At 37.0% G+C, this 18,016-nt stretch overlaps 2 pseudogenes; one reads left to right on the top strand and one right to left on the bottom strand.

Annotated features, from left to right (window-relative positions):
* Positions 1 to 2,824: 2,824 nt before the first annotated feature.
* On the bottom strand, positions 2,825 to 3,755 carry LOC118529041 (olfactory receptor 10G7-like; annotated as a pseudogene).
* A 12,773-nt stretch (positions 3,756 to 16,528) lies between these two features.
* LOC118529015 (olfactory receptor 10D3-like) lies at positions 16,529 to 17,425 on the top strand (annotated as a pseudogene).
* The last annotated feature ends 591 nt before the right edge of the window (positions 17,426 to 18,016 follow it).

The following is an 18,016-nucleotide window of genomic DNA, read 5'->3' as shown; positions in this document are numbered from 1 at the left end:
TATATTGGGGATCTAAGCTCCTTGAAAAGGAAGTCTGTGTCTCTTTAATCTTTGTGCTCATGGTGCATAGCACTTAATACATATTTACATATTGAATGGACAAGTAGGTGGATTTAGGCAGGAAAGAGGAAAAAGAGAACGTAAAAAATGTTAGCAGGTTGGATAGAAGAAATCCAAAGTTGTTTTATCCAAATCTCTAACAATTAACTACTAATATTTGATAGCTTTATTCAGTGGTCAATATTTATATTAGCTAAAAATCCTCACACAAGAAATCCTTACAGTCTTGGAACTGTTCAGAATGTTTACTGTGGTGATGGACACCCAAAACTACACAGGTGTTACAATTGTGTACTACTTAGCACACACCTATGCACACACACAGACACACATACAAATAAAACAGGGTAAATGTGAATAAGATCTGTGGATTAGATCAATGCCAATATCCTGGTTGGGATATTATGCTACAGTTTTACACATTGTTGCTGTTGGGGGAAACTGAGGAAAGTGGTAGAAGGGATCTCTCCACTTTACTGCATACAACTTTATGTGATTCTACACCTATTTCAAAAAGATTTCCACTAAAAAATGACACTGATATTTATCTTATATATCATCATTGAACATTTAAATTACTTTTTTTTTTATAGAATTCTTTTTTTTTTTTAAGATTTTATTTATTTATTTGCTAGAGAGAGACACAGCGAGAGAGGGAACACAAGCAGGGGGAGTGGAAGAGGGAGAACAGGCTTCCCGCCGAGCAGGGAGCCCGATGTGGGGCTTGATCCCAGGACCCTGGGATCATGACCTGAGCCGAAGGCAGACGCTTAACGACTGAGCCACCCAGGCGCCCCTTAAATTACTTTCAACATGGCTTTGTTTGACATTTTTTTATGGAATTTTGAATCTTTTGGCATATTTCCAAGTGAAGACTACTAATGGGTCTTCCCTTGAGTATCCATTATACTTATTACAATCCCTGGATGAAAAACACTAGTTTTTCCCCGTCACCAGATGATGAACTTCATTAATATGGAGACTATGTCAGTTCTTTGGGTGTATCTGTTGCTTATCACATGACTTATCAGCAAATGTCCCATAACATTTTGTGCTACTGTGAGTTAAGTAAAATAGTATGATGTTACAAGAAACTAGAAGGTATCCAAGTGAACCCAATGGCTAAGTAAGTTTGATCTAACTCGTCTTCAGTTTTCTCCTTTGAAAATTGAGTAGAGTTATAGATTAGGCCATATGAGTCTGGTTTATTGAAGTGAATATTAGTGATTAACCTCTTGCATAGATCACTATTTCATGGTTTATAGTATACCTTTATAGATAGCACGATTTTCTTCCCAGCATAGCCTCATAACTTACTTAGAGCAAGATACACAACCTAGCACAGATGGGTTGTTTTGCTAAAGCATCTCTGGAAGGCAGGTGCTGCAAGTCTGAGGAGTCTGACAAGTGATCTCCAGTTCTAACAGGTGCTTACCAGTTTTCTCTTCTTCTCTTCTTAGTATGCTAGGCAGTGTTGACATTTATTGCATTAACGGGATACATGTGACATTTAAATTAAGCATTTATTTTCAGAAAAACTACTTTATGCTATCAATATAGGTATATATCTGAATGACTGCTTTTGAGGTTCATGGCCCAAGTCTTACCTCCCCAGATGGTGTCCAAAGTTCGTTTTACACTTTAAGTCAAACAAATGTGAACTACAGACAATATAATTCCATGGGTCTGGTTACTAGGATCTGGTTCTAAAATTGGAAGATACTTTCAATGTTTATTGGTAGTAAATTTTTGTTCTAAGATTATTTTCTCTTTTTTATATATTTGTTATTTGTCCAGTGTTTACTCATAGAAATAATTTTAAGATTGCTAAAAATAGAAGCTTTGCATTTAAGATAAAAGTCAGGAACTCTATAAATATAGAACAACAATCTAGTTAGTTGTATCAGTGACCAATCCAGTAGAAATAATGCATAGAACACAAAAGTAGACAAATATTTACTTTAAAAAATCTTGGAAGTCAAAGTGAAAAAATTAAAGAGTTATACAATTTTTTTAAAGATTTATTTCAGAGAGAGAGAGAGAGAGAGATCAGAAAATGGAGGGGCAGAGGAGAGGGAGAATCTCAAGCAGATTTTGCACTGAATGTGGAGACTGATGCAGGGCTCAATCCCATGACCATGAAATCATGACCATGAGATCATGACTTGAGCCAAAACCAAGAGTCAGACACTTAACCAACTGTACCACCCAGTACCCCAAGAGTTATACAGTTTTAATTAGCTCATAAATGTGAATAAAGCCATTCATAAAAATCAAATATTTTTGGTGTGATATTTGGATATGTAAAAATTTCATCATATAGATACTATACTATATAACGAATTGCAAATATTATACATGTTGTGTTTCAATATAAAGGTTTCAAAATGGAAAGAAAGCTATCTTTAGTAAGGTTTGATTTAAATTGCACAAAACAAAATATAAGTGAATTATACTGCAGAACAATTCTGGAAAATATTTATATAGGGGGTAGAAGTAAACTACGTTTCTGATGAGTTACTTGATAGAACATGAAAGAGAAGAATAAGCCATCATCCTTCCTCTTAGATTGTCATGAAAAATGGCTGCTTATACTGGGATTCTGGCAAGCAATGCAGAGGGAAAAATTAAAAATGCATTAAATTTTAATTAAAATTAAGACTGGGTAATTGAAATGTTCCTTACAAGTATAATGTTCATGTTGGTGGTTTAATTAAACTCTAAGTAAATAAAAGAGAAACTAACCATATCTGTCCTTTCTTCATTATTTACGTTGAGTGAATACTGACTTACTCCTCACCTTGAGCAGAGCTTTCTTCACTTCCTCGTTCCTCAGGGTGTACACCACAGGGTTTAGAAGGGGTGTCAGCACCGTGTAGAAAACTGCCACAACCCCATCCACAGCATCCCAGGAGCCTGGCCTCAGGTAAATGAAAAGACCAGGGCCAAAGAAACAAAGGACCACAATGCAGTGGGAGACGCAGGTCTGAAAAGCTCTGTGTCTCCCCTCTGAGGTGCGGATCTTCAGGATGGAACAGATGATGGACACATAGGACAGCACTATCAGGAGAAAGCAACCCAAGGCCACAACCCCAATATTGACAAAGATCACCATCTCGTTCACGGAGGTGTCTGCACAGGCCAGCTTGAGGATGGGAGGGGCATCACAGAAGTAATGCTGGATCTGGCTGGGCCCACAGTAGGGCAAACGGAATGTCAGTGTGGTCTGGACAGCAGAGTGCAGAGAGCCACTGAGCCACATGCTGGTGGCCAGGAGGGCACACGTCCTCCCACTCATCATGCTGGCGTACCTGAGCGGGTGACTGATGGCCAGGTAGCGGTCATAGGACATGACTGTGTAGAGGAAACACTCGGTGCTCCCCAGAAAGTGGAAGGAGTAGAGCTGGGCCACACAGCTGTGAAAGGAGATCACCCTGCCTGGGGACACCAAGGTCATCAGCATTTTGGGCACGGTGACCATGGAGAACCACATGTCAATGAAGGACAGGTTGGTCAGGAAGTAGTACATGGGGGTGTGGAGGTGGAATCCACCTTGATTACCAGCAGGATGAGGAGGTTCCCCACACAGTGAGTACATAAATCACCAAGAAGATTCCCAAGAGGGGAATGTCCAGTGCTGGTGCATGGGGAAGCCCTATGAGGAAGAATGTTGTCACTACAGTCATGTTTGTCATTTCTTCTCATTTATGGAGCTCTGTCCCTACTGGGAGGAAAGCAAACTCAACATTTACTGAGATCATATTTCATGGTAACTGCATTTTCACTGATGTAAAACTCAAGATGTAATTGTCATTGGCATTTTTGCTTTATATGGGGCTTTGAGGAAGATGGGTCACTTCCTTATTACAGTACCCAAATCAGCCAAATAGATAAAGGGGGGGGGATAAATTGTATATTCTGTTTTCTGTAGAATTAGAAAAGTTATACCCAAATCAGCAACTTTCCAGAATTGGCATGCTCTCCCATGGATAAGTCTATCCAGACATCTCTCTCTCTCTCTCTCTTTCCTCTTTAACCAACCCCCAACACACAAAATACACACAAGCACAAGCACGCCCATGTACACACACATTGCCCTATATATAGATGCAGTCTCTCATCATCAGAGAATTTGCACTATAAATACAGATTTCTAAAGAAAGCTTCATCCATAATCGCTGAGAAAACTGACTTCCTAAAGCTCTCTGGATAGCAGCAGATGTGTCAGGATAGAACCCTAGCAGGGATTTAGCCTCACAGGTTCGTCTGTTCTACAGGAAGCCATGATCATAGGCCCCTAATCAGTTGTGAAATCTGACCCCAACCCGATGCAGTAGTGGTCAGAGTGCCATCATGTTCCCCACCTCCTCTCATCCTGTTTATTTCTATTCTAAGTTTTTATTATTTCTCCCTCCAGGACTTTAAGCAATCAATCGTACTCCTTCTGAAGTGTCATCAGATCATCTCAGAATATATTTTGAGGTGCCGGTGAAGCATTCAATCTGCTCAATTAGTAAAGAAGACCAAACTGCATAATTGAGTTTTGAGTTCCAAGACCAAATATTTATATTTGCTATAAAACAGACACCAACGTTCTTTTAAAAATAAAGGAAAAATACGTAGTCTGAAATAATTTTTATTGTTTCTAGGATTTCTATTATTCCAGGGCTCAGACAGCACTTTCCTTCCTTCCTTCCTTCCTTCCTTCCTTCCTTCCTTCCTTCCTTCCTTCCTTCCTTCCTTCCTTCCTTCCTTCCTCTCTTTCTTTCTTTTGAGTGATCTGAAGGTTCTCAAAAATATATATTGAAAGAGAAAACAAAGAGGGATGAAGAAATGAAGAGAAATCTGGGTCAACACCTGGGTCTCTCTGATAGAAAAAGAGCAATTCTTTACTAATTTCTAAGATGCTTCTGTCGTATAGAGTCATGTCAGCAACATGTCTCCATTCTGGCATCTCTGATAAAAACAGACTTTTTCCGTTGTTTCAACTCAGAGTCGTAATGCTAAGTTTTACAGAGAAAGTGCTTTATTGACTGCGATTTTATAGAAATTTGAGTGTTTTACAAAACTGTGCAAAGCTGGCCCTGCAGCCATGACTAAGCAATATAAGCCGAAGCTGAAGAAGAAGTAAAGCAAAATTATGAACATAAAAACATCACAATCACCGCAAAATTCTCAACAATGGAAAGTGCTGAGGTTTTGCCAATTTTTGCTACTTACCAATTTAACAACTAAGTATTGGATCATAAGGCAAAATTCAAAATTTAAAGAAACTCTCAGTCATTGATGAATAGGATGCTTCTCTTTCTTGCATAGACAAAACCACAGGAAGAACAAGCGATAGAAACAAACATTTTAAATAAGAGCTTAAAATTGATTTGATACCTCAGGAGATACTGCCTTGACCCTTGAGTCTTCATGGTAGAGGATCATGCTTCCCCATGATGATAAATACTCAGAATTTTTTCCAAATGCCTTTGTTTAGCTTTGTTTGATATATGACGGGCCACCATCCCAGAAAACATTTTATTTAGCCAAAAATTAATTCCTAAATAAATAACCATGACACTCTGGGTTAGAAAATGCCTTGTCCTGAGAATGATATAGTTAGTTATATTTTGTTTTGTTTTGTTTTCTTTACTCCGATTTCTTCCTGAAATTCAAAGGTAGAAAATATGGGCTTTCATCACCAAAGGGACACCTCTCTGGTGACGTTCATAGTCTCTTTGATGAATCTTTTACTTTCTGGTGATTATGGCCAGTATGAACAGGAGCTCTGGAGTTTCTTTGCTCCAGGGATGATCTGATTATTACTCCTCCTAGATAAACATCTTGCTAATTAAACTTTCTCCCTCCAGGGTTTGGCAGACTGCAAGTTTCTAGTCAAGAATGGATGCCACCTCACCTTGTCTGATTCAGAGATTTTCTCTTTTCTCAGGGACTTCTGCCTTTGTACCTTCTTAGAACATATTTAGATTTTCTGTGAAAGTTGATTTTTTTTAAGCTTAAATTAATATAACTAAAGGCAGGGAAAATATACTTTCCTACTAGAACTAACATATGTCTTAGTTAACAGGAAAAGGGCTTTGTGAAACAAGAAAACCTGATCTAGGGGCACCTGGGTGGCTCAGTCAGTTGTCTGTCTTTGGCTCAAGTCATGATGCTAGGGTCCTGGGATGGAGCCCAACATCGGGCTCCCTGCTCAGCGGGAAGCCTGCTTCTCCCTCTCCCAGTCCCCCTGCTTGTGCTCTCTCTCTGTCAAACAAACAAACAAATAAATAATTCTTAAAAAAAAAATAGAAAACCTGATCTAACACAGTAAAAACCCAAAGTACTGCTGGTTTTGGAGAAAGAAAATTACAGCTTTACTAGCCTTTTGCTACTAGAAATGCTCACCTGGATGTGGAGGATATCACTCTCCATAGGGTGGATTTTGAGGAATGGAAGCCCTTCAAATTGATACTTCTATCAATAAGCCGATCATACTACACAATTTTCTCCTATTGGCTATCCACTTACTATGAGGCATATATAATCAATGTAAAATCACAATGCTGTCTTGAATGGCTACTTCAAGAATTATTTGCAGTTTAGCTCCAGTTAATGTATTTTGAAATCACCTTACAAAATACACAGTAATAATTTTGTTAATGTAAATTTTTATCCAAATTCTTTTATATACTTTTATGAAAGCTATTAATTTCTATTTGATTCTCTTTGGTTATATGGTTATACAATCATATTATTTTTATAAAATATGAATTTTCATTTCCTTTCCAAAAGCAGAAACCCATTAATTTTTTTTTTCTATCTTATTGCATTGGCCCAAACCACTACTGTTGCCCAGCTTTTATTGCTTAGGCCGTACTTAGCTAGATGCGTTCAGCCAGATGTGTAACTGTACAACTTGTTCAGTCCCGGATTCCCTCAGGAGATAATGACATTTGCTGACTTTTACCTTCTTCAGGAACAAGAAAGGAGTGATCTACCTTTTTAGGCTGTATTTCACTAAAACCCAATGGTGTTCTAGGTGAAGAATGAGCCAGAACTTCCAACATCATCAAGAATTCTGCACTGATCATCTTTTGCACATAAGAAAAGGCACAGCCAAGGCCACCCACATATTCTTGGGACTTCTGTTATTATTTTAACAAGGACTAAGGAAGGGTGGAGCCCCATGCACTTATGTTTGCTACCCTTGTTCACCACCCGGCCTGCTTGTACTGCCAGTAAACTATTTCTCCAACATCATTATTTCCAAAAAATTGTTTTTGCTATTCAAGATCTTTCGTATGTCTGTATAAATTTTAGAATCATCTTGTCAATGTGTACCGAAAAAGCCCACTGACACTTTCATTAGAATTGCATTGAATCGGGGCACCTGGGTGGCTCAGTTTGTTAAGTGTCTGCCTTTGGCTCAGGTCATGATCTCGGGGTCCTGGGATCGAGCACCGCATCAGGCTCCCTGCTCAGTAGTGAGTCTGTTTTTCCCTCTCCCTCTGCCCCTCCACCCTGCTCGTGTTCTCTCTAATAAATAAATAAATAAATCTTAAAAAAAAAAGAACTGTATTGAATCTATAGATCAATTTGAGAGAATTGGGGTCTTAACCATATCTGACCATGAATACTGGGTATCTCTTTCCTTTCAACAAGGTGGTATCATTTCCATGTTCAGGTTCTAGCACATCTTTTATCAGATTTATCACTATCTTCTATTTTGATGCTATTTTATTTTATTTTATTTTAAAGATTTTATTTATTTATTTGACAGAGAGAGACACAGCGAGAGAGGGAACACAAGCAGGCGGAGTGGGAGAGGGAGAAGCAGGCTTCCCGCCGAGCAGGGAGCCCGATGCGGGGCTTGATCCCAGGACCCTGAGATCATGACCTGAGCCGAAGGCAGTCGCTTAACGACTGAGCCACCCAGGCGCCCCTTGATGCTATTTTAAATGGTAGCTTTAACATTTTCAAGTTCTAAGTATTCATTGTTAATAAATAGAAGTACAGTTGATTTTGGATAATAGTTGTGTCCCACAACTGTCTAAACTCATTTGTTCTTGTGGCTTTTTTAGATATTCCACCAGATTTTATATATAGATGATCACGTTGTCTACACATGTAGACAGTTTACTTCTCCTTTATAATCTGGATGACGTTTATTTCTCTTTCTTGCCTAATTGTCCTGTCTAGAAACTCTAATATAATGTTTAATAGAAATGGTGAGTGTGGACATCTTCGTCTTGCTCCTGATCTTAGGCAGAATTTTTTTTTTTTCACATGAAATATGAAGGTAGGTGTGAATATTTTGGTTCTTTTAATAAGTTGAAAATGATTCTTTGTATTCTTAATTGTTACAGTTTTTATCAGGGATGCATTTTGGAATTTGTCAAATGCATTTTCTGCATCTATTGTGATGATCATATAGTTTGTTAATATGGTGGATTATATTGCTTGAGTTTTAAATGTCAAACCAAACCTACATTTCTGGAATCAACCCTATTTGATCATGATGTATAGTTGTTTTTCATATATAAAGGACTTGATTTGGTAAGCTTTTGTTAAGAATTTTTGTTGTGTTTATAAAGGGTATTTATCAGTAGCTCTATTCTTTGACTAGTTTTGTATCAAGGTAATGCTGAAATCATAGGATGTGTAAGAAAGTTTCTTACTTATTCAATTTTCTGAAAGACAATTGGCATTCAATGAGAGTATCCCCTTCACGTATCATGGTCCAGAATGTGTCTCCTAACAGAAGTGTTCACTGCATTTGTTTTTCCTCTATCAGAGGGTACAATCTTGTGCTGCCTGTTGTCTCATAGCTGAAAATACCTGTTTTTATATTTTTTGGTCCAGTTTTATATTTATGGCAGGGGAATAAATCCAGTCCCTGTTATCATATCATAGGCCAGAATAAAAAAACATCTAATTTAACTGTTTTTATTTTTAATTTATTTAAACTTTTATAAAATTTTAAAATTTTAATTTCTTATTTAGTCGTTTGCTTGTGTTGTGATATATAACATATAGATAAAAATGCATAGGCATAAATGGACAGTGAAAGTTCATTATAAAGCAAACATTTAATGTCACCACCACCCAAATTAAGAAATTAAATGTTGCTTGCAATCTTGAAGCCCTCACATATCCCTTCCTTGAAGCCAGTCCTCTCCCATTCAACTATCATGACTTCTATGGTAATTCTGATTTCTTATTAATTTTGAATTTACAGCAAATAATTGCTTAACTTTGTCTTTTTAGAATATATATTTGTGGAATCATGTACTATGACTTAATTTCTAGTTTCTATTATTTAAAATTGTGTTTGAATGACATGTACATTTTGATAAACATAGCTGTAAATTCATTCTTTATATTGATGTGTATTATCCCATTGCAAAGCATACTCTTGGTAGACATTTGTGTGTTCAACTTTTAGCTATAGCAAAAATTCTGCCTTGAATACTCATACGTTATTTTGATCCACGTGTGCATGGGTTTCTACAGAGAAATTTCTGTATTATGAGGGAAATATCTCCTGCCTTATGCAAAAATGATGAACTATTTTCTAAAGTGGTTCTATAAATTTATACTCCCTTCAGTAATGTGAAAGTTCTAGTAATTGATGATTTTGATATTTAGTTTAAGCAAATTTTATTGCAATTTAAATTTTCATTTCCCTATTTCTTCAAGTGATGGAGCAGATTTTTTGTTGTTGCTTATTGGTTTGTATTTCTTCTTTGGTGAAGACTGGTCATTTGCCTGCTTTCATATTGTAATGCTTGTTTTTAAAATATGCATACTGAGCATAATCCCCTCCAGTTCCATCCATGTCGATGCAAATGGTGGGTATTTATCCTTTCTGATGGCTGAATAAGACTCCATTGTATATGTGTACCACATCTTTATCCATTCATCTGTTGAAGGGCATCTCTGCTCCTTCCACAGTTTGGCTATTGTGGACATTGCTGCTAATTTGCATTGACATGGATAGAACTGGAGGGGATTATGCTAAGAGAAGTAAGTCAAGCAGAGAAAGACAATTACCATGTGGTTTCACTCATATATGGAACATAAGCAATAGCACAGAGGACCATAGGGGAAGGGAGGGAAATCTGAAGGGGGAGAAATCAGAGAGGGAGACAAACCATGAAAGACTATCTACCCCAGGAAACAAACTGAGGGTTTCAGAAAGGAGTGGGGGTGGGAGGATGGGGTAACAGGGTGATGGGTATTAAGGAGGTTACGTGTTGTGATGAGCACTGGATGTTATACGCAACTAATGAATCATTGAACGGTACACCAAAAACTAATGATGTACTATACAATGGCTAACTGAACATAATAAAAAAATAAAATATACATACTAAAAATAAAAAGAAATAATAAAATAAAATATACGGTCTGGAGTTCTTTACATATTGTGAATATGAGTCCTTATTAGGAATATGTACTATAAATAATATCTCTGACTTTCACTTTCTCTTTTTGGTTCTCTTTGTTATTCTTTTAATGTTATTCTCAGTTTGAAAGCAACCAAAATTATCAATGTTTGCTTTATTGTTACTAGTTTCCATATCTGGGTCAGAAATACTTTTCTCAGTTTAACTTGTAAAGCTGCATTGTTTGCCTTACAGATTTGAATTTATAAAACCCTGGAATTGATTTTGTAGAGGCTTTGTGGTAAGAGATTAAATGTATCTTTTCCTTATTGACCGAGTTGTCCAAACATAATTTATTGAAAAAAATTTCTCCATGATCTTCCATATCACCTTTGACTTAAAGTCAATTATCCATCTATTCAGGGAGTATGTTTTTATGTTCTTTCTTCTATTCCACTTGTCTATTTGTCTAATCTGACATCAACACATTGTTTTAGCTGCTATAAGGAAAAATAATAGACATTTGTAAACATGTTCAGCCTTAGGAGTTACTAAAAATGAATATTAAAGAATAGTTGGTTGTCAATTGCTTATGACATAATCTTTGCAACTTTTTTTTAAGATTTTATTTATTTATTTGTCAGAGAAAGAGAGAGCAAGCACAAGCAGGGGGAGCGGCAGGCAGAGGGAGAAGCAGGCTCCCCGCTGAGCAAGGAGCCTGATGAGGGACTCAATCCCAGGACCCTGGGATCATGACCTGAACTGAAGGCAGACATGTAACCAACTGAGCCACCCAGGCGTCCCAACCTTTGCAATTTTTAAATGTTATTATAATGCTGGTAAAATTGGGCTTCGTAAGCACTGCTGCCAACAAAGTAAATAATTTGACAGTAATCTTAAAAAAAGGAATATTCAGAATTCTTATGGCATTTCTATTTAGGTTAACTTATTTTTTTTTTTTTTTTTAAAGATTTTATCTATTTATTCAGCAAGAGAGAGAGTATGCAAGCAGGGGTAGGAGCAGAGGGAGAAGGAGAGAGAGAATCCCAAGCAGCCTCTGCACTGAGTGTGGAGCCTGACGTGGGGCTCGATCCCACAACCCTAAGACCATGACCTGAGCTGAAATCAAGAGTCAGTCACTTAACCCACCGAGCCACAAAGGCACCCCATATGTTAGCTTATTTTTAATAAGGTCTCAACTATGGATAACTGTATGAATTAAGAGGTTTATCACAGTGTACTTTATGTATATATAACTATTTATTTATCTACATACCTACTTAATTTATTTTGGGAAATATAAGGAAAACTGTTCATTTAAAAATTGAAATTAAAAGGCAAATATGCAAAACTACATATGTGGTATGAGTGTAAGTAGTTAAAAATACACCATAACCATGTGGCTCAGTGACTGGAAAGAAAACACTATACTGTTAACACTGGTAATGTTAAGATAGAGGAACTATGGTATATTTTCTTGCTTTTTTGGATATTTACCAAATAGCATATAAAGTTGCAATGCTATTTTTATAATGAGTATTTGTTATGAAATAATGAGATATATAATGGGAGAGGGGTATAAGGGAGGAGAGAAAGTCCTCTAATTATTCCCTTTGATCATTCATCCTCCATAATTTTGAGTATTGGGCCACTGGGGATATTGTCTCAAAAGAAACTCTCCAGTTTGAAAACATAAATCCCAAATTTTGGGATCAGACTACATAGCAGGGCTGAGTGTAGAATCTATGTGTCTTGGGTTTAAGAGCAGATGGTGCAAAACCTTGACTGTGTGTGTGGCATCTTACACCAAAATAGGATTTTAGCTTTAGGCACATGTTCTTGACTAGAAACTAGAAAAATCTCTCCACTATGTTAGATGTGTTTTCAGTTAGCTGGTATGAATCTAAAACTTTGCCTATTCTCTTTAAGTTTTGTTGTGTTTATATGACTCTTTCCTCTCTCTCTGTCCTATTTCTACTCTGCATTTGTCCTGGTCATTTCCCCTGCTCAACCAACTGAAGAAGGAGAATCCTGGAACTTAAAAAATTCTTATATATGGCTGAGTTCAGCCACCCATAGTAAGTCTGCACTCAGAAAGAAATGAAGGTGAGAAGTCAGATTAAAGTGTGTTTGTGTGGCAAGAGAGTGGTTTGTAGGGGGGAAGGTGGTGATATTGAAGGGGGTAGATTGTTTGTGAATTCTATTTTACAGATGGTATAAAAATTAGAAATTATCCCTACTCTTAACATCTTACCACTATCAATCCACTCTTCTTAACAATATGAGAACGTCCTTTAACAGGCATATTTTCAATTCTTTCATTGCAGACTAAGCCTTAAAATGCAAATTTCAGTGAATGTGGTGATAGTGAAACACAAAATTTATAAAAAGCTAATAATATAAAATGTATAATTTCCAGTTGGAGGAAAACATGTTGTTTACCTTCCTTTGCAGGAGAATTAATTCCTTCATTCATTTCTCCAAGAGATGAGCCTAGAGATACTGCTTGAAAATCTGTGATGGAAATTTAGTCCTTTTCCAGATGACTTTATGATCATGCAACATCTGTTCGTAGAAAACCTTTTTTTTTGGACTGATGGATGTCACATTCTTTCTTGAGAATAGGTTTGGATGGAGACGAGTCATTGAGTGCAGACTGCAGGAGAGGACTGAGAAATATTTTGAAAGTGGATCTAAGGTAATTTGTGAAATTTACACTTTTGCCTAGGGCAGAGCTTGGACCAGACACTTTTGTGAATTTGGTTGCTGAGCTAGAAACAGAAAGGTTCAGATTAAAGGGAGAGATTATGCACTTCTAGCCTACAAAGAGATCTTTTCATTCTGCTGGTACATTTACCTAATGCTCTGTTGTGGGTCTAATGAAAATAACATTTTCCTAACCTGAATGTCTTTCTCAAGGAAAGATTTACTTACTTTTTTCATAGAGGAATTTTAGGTTCACTGCACAAGTGAACAGAAAATAGAGATTTCCCATATACCACAGTCACCTGCATAGGTACATCCTGCCCCATTATCAAACATTCCCCACCAGGTGGTACTTTGTTAAATGATGAACCTATATTGACACATCGTAATTACTCAAAGCCATAGTTTATATTAGGGTTCACCCTCAGTGTTGTACATTCTGTGGGTTTGGAAAATATATAATGACAGATGTCCACCATTTTAGTATCACACAGAGTGTTTTCACTGCCCTAAAAATCCGTGCTCTACTTATTCATCCTTCCCCTGCCCTTAAACCCTGGCAACCACTGATTTTTTTTACTGTCTCCAGAATGTCATATAGTTGAAATTATACAGTGTGTAGCCTTTTCAGATTGGATTCCTTTGCTTAGTAGTATGCATTTAAGTTTCCTTTATATATTTGCATGGCCTGAGAGCTCATTTCTTTTAGTGGTGGATAATATTCCATTTCTGGATGTACCATGGTTTATTTTCTCATGCATCTACTGAAGGACATCTTAGTTGTTTCCAAGTTTTGGCAATTATGACTAAAGCTTCTATAAACATCCATGTGCAGGGTTTTGTGTAGATGCAAGTTTTTCACTCCTTTGAGTAAATACCAAGGAGCATGACTGCTGGATTGTATGGTGAGAGTATGTTTAGTTTTGTAAGAAACTGTCAAATTGTCTTCCAAAGTGGCTTCCGAACTGTCTTCCAAAGTACCATTTTGCATGTCCACCAGAAATGAGTGAGATTTCCCATTGCTTCATATTCTCACCAGTATCTGGTGTAGCCAGTGTTCTGGATTCTGGCCAATTCTAATAGGTTTGTAGCAAAATTTCATTGTTTTTTTAAATTTGCATTTCCCTGATGACATATAATGTAAAAAATCTTTTCATATGCTTATTTGACATCTGTACATCTTCTTTGGTAAGGTGTCTGTTAAGGTCTTTGGTCCAATTTTTTTGGGGGCTCTTTGCTTTCTTATTATTGAGTTTTAAGAGTTCTTTGTATAATTTAGATAATGGTCCTCCATCAGATATATCTTTTGTAAAATATTGTCTCCCAGTCTGTGGCTTGTCTTCTCATTCTCTTGACTGTCTTTTGCAAAGCAGAATTTTTAAAAATTATAATGAAGTTCAGCTTATCAACTTTTTCTTTCATGGATGGTGCTTTTAGTATTGTATCTAAAGGGTCATTGCCATACCCAAGGTCATCTAGATTTTCTCCTATGTTATCTTCTAGGAATTTTATACTTTTGTATTTCACATTTATGCCTGTGGTTCATTTTGAGTTAATTTTTGTGAAGGGTGTAAAGTTTGTGTCTAGATGTTTTTGTTTGCATATGGATGCCCTGTTGTTTCAGATACATTTGTTAAGAAGACCATCTTTTCTCCATTGTATTGCCTTTGCTCTTTTTCAAAGATCAGTTGACTATATTTATGCTTTCTCTGCTTTTTCAAATCTCACAGATCTTTTTCAAATCAATTTCTAATTATATCTCTATCACATCTGCTTTTGTTGTTACCACAATATCACCCACACTATCACAGTCTTACATGCATAAGGTTGGTTGTTAAACTAATATTGGACATTTACTACTAAGTGCCAAGCACTGAGCTAACCATTTCATGTTCATTATCTCATTCAATCCTTACAAAGACCTTATGAGGCAGACAGTATTATGACCCATCACTCCTTCGCAGAAGATGAAGCCCAAAGATGTTAAATAAATTGCTTATGGCCCCAGGGTTAGTGAATGGTGTAGATAGGGTCAGGTTTATAAACCAATTTTATATAACTCTAAGTGAGATTTTACAGGAATAATACTTCATTTTATTCATCTTTATATTTTTCTAGCAGGTTGGTTAAAAAAAATGAATGTTTTTGAGCTTAAATTGCTTGCCATGACCTAAACTCAATGTTTAAATTGCTTTTTGGGCTGGAAAATAGTCTTTTTGTCTTCCTGTCTATTTTTGCTGGAATCATAATCTATTCAAACATTTTGAGCAGGACAAGGTTTATATAGGGGTGTGGTTCTATAGATTGATTTCAAGAATGGTTTGAAGAGCTCTTATTTTCTCTACTTCCTTATTCTTGCTAGAAATTTTACTTATTGAGATTTTTGTCCATGATGTAAGTCTTTATCCTTGTGAAAATGGAGATAATGCAGGAAATAGTAACAGATCAGCAATTTATAAGCTGGTATGAATATATTTATCAGATGATTTCTTATGAACAAATATTGATCACAGAGGGAAATCAGTTATATCCAATGACAAATATGGAAGGTTAACATAAAATGGGATACAAATGAACAGAAGGAAATATTGTCCTTGTGAAAATATAATTGAGGGTTTTTTTAGGTTTATCTGCTGACACTAATTAATAAAGCTAAATGATATTAGTGTCATTGAAATTTAGATTTGTGAGCTCTGTAGTATAGAAATAAAGTCTAGCTTCAGAGAGATACGTTTCTAGTGGGATACAGTAGTTATTTCTATTATCTTCTATTACCTAATGCCTTCTAGATTCAGTCCAATTTCTGTTTGTGTGTGGATAGGTTATAAATATGAATTTTCTACTTTTTTTCCTGGAACATAAACACTGGAGACTGGAAAAAGTATTGTTGAAGGTAAAAATAAGTAGGCAAGTGTATATCATTTCTATGTAGGTTCACATTTTTATATGCATATATTTGGGTAGTTGGCCTACTTACCACCAACTGATTATGACTTAGCTGATATTAAAATAAGATGGCCCCCTGATGACAAATTTTCCATGGAGAGGATGATTTTGAAATGTGCCGGTTTGTGTGACAGTAAATCAGATTGGGAGAAGCTACATAAAACTGGTAATAGGAGTTGATTCCTGCCAGAGGTTTGCCAACTATAAAGATACATTACTCAGTGACTTCATTTAACACATGAAAAAACAGGCCAGATGTAACACATGACTTAGCTCCAGGGCCAGATGTAGTGTTGATCTCTTTTTCCTTTTTTGGCCTCCTTTTGCTTGTAGCCCATGCCTCAGAAATAATTCTCTCAGAAGATATTTTTGCAGTCATTTGTGGTCTTGTATCATGATTATTGCTTTACTTCTCCAGGATGCCCTGATGTGCAAACATGCAGAACTACACTTCTGTGACAGGGTTCACCCTACTGGGAATTCCCAATACTGAAGGGCTGGAGAACATGCTGTTTGTCTTATTTTTGGCCTTCTATCTCTTCACCTTGCTGGGAAATCTGCTCATCTTCCTCACCATTCTGGTCTCCTCCAACCTGCACACCCCCATGTATTTCTTCCTGGGAAACCTGTCTGTGTTTGACATCTTTTTCCCTCCAGTGAGTTCCCCCAAACTGATGCTCTACCTCATGGGGCGAAGCCGGACCATCTCTTACCAGGGCTGTGCCTGTCAACTCTTCTTTTACCACTTCCTGGGTGGCACTGAGTGTTTCCTGTACACCATGATGGCCTATGACCGCTTCGTGGCTATTTGTCACCCTTTGTGGTACACCATCATCAGAAACCCCAGGGTGTGCACCGGTTTGACGTTGGGCATCGGTTGGGTGGTTGTCTACATGGAAGTATCCTCACATTTCTGGTCTTTAAGTTACCCTACTGTGGCCCCAATGAGGTGGACAATTTCTTTTGTGATATCCCGGTGGTGCTGTCCCTGGCCTGTGCAGACACCTCTCTAGCTCAGACAGTGAGTAGGTGTTGTGGCACTCAGGTGTTTTCTTCTTATCCTCGCTTCTTATACTCGCATTGTTATCTCTGTATTGAAAATCAGCTCCTCAGAAGGCTGGTGCAGAGCCTTTTCTACCTGCAGTATACACTTGACTTCCATCCTGCTCTTCTATGGACCAGTGGTCGTGATTTATCTCTGGCCTGCCTCCAGCCCCTGGTTGGATTCTGTGGTTCAGGTATTGAATGATATCGTTACCCCTTCCCTGAACCCTTTGATCTACACATTGAGAAACAAGGATGTGAAGTTGGCTCTGAGAAAAGCACTAATCTGAGGAGTACGTACTTGTGGGGCATGAGCATTCAGGTCATCCTCTGTCCCTACGAATTGGCCTTGTATTTATCTGGGGCAACTAGTCCCTTAGAGTTGGCATGATTGCCAAGTGGGGTTTGGACAAGTAGGTGAGGTTGAATATATTCTGGTATGATTTATGTGTATATATTTATATAATTGTTTATTCAACAAAATCTTATACAGTGCTTACTAGGTGCCAAGCACTATTCAATGCACTTTACAAATACAGACATATATAGTTACCGTAATTATCACACGGAGTAGATAACATTATTTCAATTTACTGAAGAGGATATTAAGGCATTGAGAGATTAAGACACTTCCCCAGTGTCACATAGTTAGAAAGACGCTGAGCTAGGATGTGAATGGAATGGTCTTAATCTGGTGCTAATGCTGCCTCTGTATTATAAGGATTATAGCATAAATATGTACTTCTTCTGAAGTGTGTCTCCTGTAGATAGTATATATTTGGTTATATATATATATATATATATATATATATATATATATGTATGTATATGTATATTTACATGGACTCTTTTACTTTTTTGTTTCCTGTAGGTCTCATGTC

Source organism: Halichoerus grypus, chromosome 11 (genome assembly GCF_964656455.1).
Source record: "Halichoerus grypus chromosome 11, mHalGry1.hap1.1, whole genome shotgun sequence".
Classification (NCBI taxonomy): domain Eukaryota; kingdom Metazoa; phylum Chordata; class Mammalia; order Carnivora; family Phocidae; genus Halichoerus; species Halichoerus grypus.
This window is presented reverse-complemented; position numbering and strand designations above follow the sequence as displayed.